At 37.8% G+C, this 1,430-nt stretch overlaps 1 pseudogene; it reads left to right on the top strand.

The window, feature by feature from the left end:
* The first annotated feature begins 680 nt into the window (after positions 1–680).
* Positions 681–1,201, top strand: LOC145521815 (large ribosomal subunit protein uL23 pseudogene; annotated as a pseudogene).
* The last annotated feature ends 229 nt before the right edge of the window (positions 1,202–1,430 follow it).

Below are 1,430 nucleotides of genomic sequence, written 5' to 3'. Positions count from 1 at the left end.
ATAAATGAATGCAACAATATGCTTTTTCACTCCAAATTCCCATTACCAAAAGTACCCAAATTAGGAGGATTTCATACCAGTTCTAACATGTAGTTTTTCCTTAAGAGTTCTCAGCATGTCACGTAGAGCCATTTTTCCACTCATCCCATTTTGTTAATGGAATAAACACATCATGGGAATATTTTTATTCTCTGTAAATTCTATAGTCCAAATAAAGTCACTCAACTTCTATAAAATATCCCATCTCACATCACCCATTGCACAAGTCAAATGTGAATTTTTGAACTGGCCTTTAATAAGGATTTAAAGTCCTTAGATAAAGACTTTTCCATTGGTTCTTATTATAACTGTTTACCTTATGTTCTTACAGACTTCTTTTCTGTTTAGATACTGATATATTTGCATAGGTTGTTAGAGAACTTAGTAAAGCATTTATTACTAGATTTTCGATAGTTCTTTTATGCTTTGCAATGTTTGTTTCATCCAAAATCTCCCATTAGTTTCCTTTCTTAGAGATGTTCAAAATTATAGCGACATATTTTATTAAATGAGCAAATATGTGTTAAGTAATACCATATGAAAATCAGTTTGTTAAATGTTGTGTAAGACAGGAGATAAATCAATCCTGGTCTTGGACATCAAGGTCTAGGGGAAGCATGTATAGAAATAATTCTTGGAAGATGGCGCCGAAGGCGAAAAAGAAAGCCCCTGCCCCTCCTAAAGCTGAAGCCAAAGCAAAGGCTTTGAAGGCCAAGAAAGCAGTGTTGAAAGGTGTCCACAGCCACAAGAAAAAGAAGATCCGGACGTCACCCACCTTCAGGCGGCCCAAAACACTGCGGCTCAGGAGGCAGCCCAAATATCCTCGGAAGAGCGCCCCTAGGAGAAACAAACTTGACCACTATGCCATCATCAAATTCCCCCTCACCACCGAGTCAGCCATGAAGAAAATAGAAGACAACAACACACTGGTATTCACTGTGGATGTCAAGGCTAACAAGCACCAAATTAAACAGGCTGTGAAGAAGCTCTATGACATTGACGTGGCTAAGGTCAGTACTCTGATCAGGCCTGATGGAGAGAAGAAGGCATATGTTCGACTGGCTCCTGACTATGATGCTTTGGATGTTGCCAACAAAATTGGGATCATCTAAACTGAGTCCAGCTGGCTAATTCCAAATATAAAAGTTTTCACTATGTAAAAAAAAAAAAAAAAGAAATAATTCTTAATTCCTAAAATTGGAGTCAAAAATCTGCATGATGAAAGAATCCAGGGGGAAAAGGAGAGATAATTTCAGTAGTGGAATTCTAGAGAAAAATTTCCACAGGTGACCAAAATATTCCACAGAGAGGGAATTCTCATTATTGGCAAGCAGTGTCAGCTTCACTGGAATTTCTGAGAATTATGGCCTAGTAAAGTATGTGGTACAGTG

This window comes from Giraffa tippelskirchi, chromosome 9 (assembly GCF_054371585.1).
Source record: "Giraffa tippelskirchi isolate mGirTip1 chromosome 9, T2T-mGirTip1v1.2.pri, whole genome shotgun sequence".
NCBI classification, from domain to species: Eukaryota; Metazoa; Chordata; class Mammalia; order Artiodactyla; family Giraffidae; genus Giraffa; species Giraffa tippelskirchi.
The sequence above is the reverse complement of the archived record's forward strand: the minus strand, read 5'-3'. Positions and strand labels throughout refer to the sequence as shown.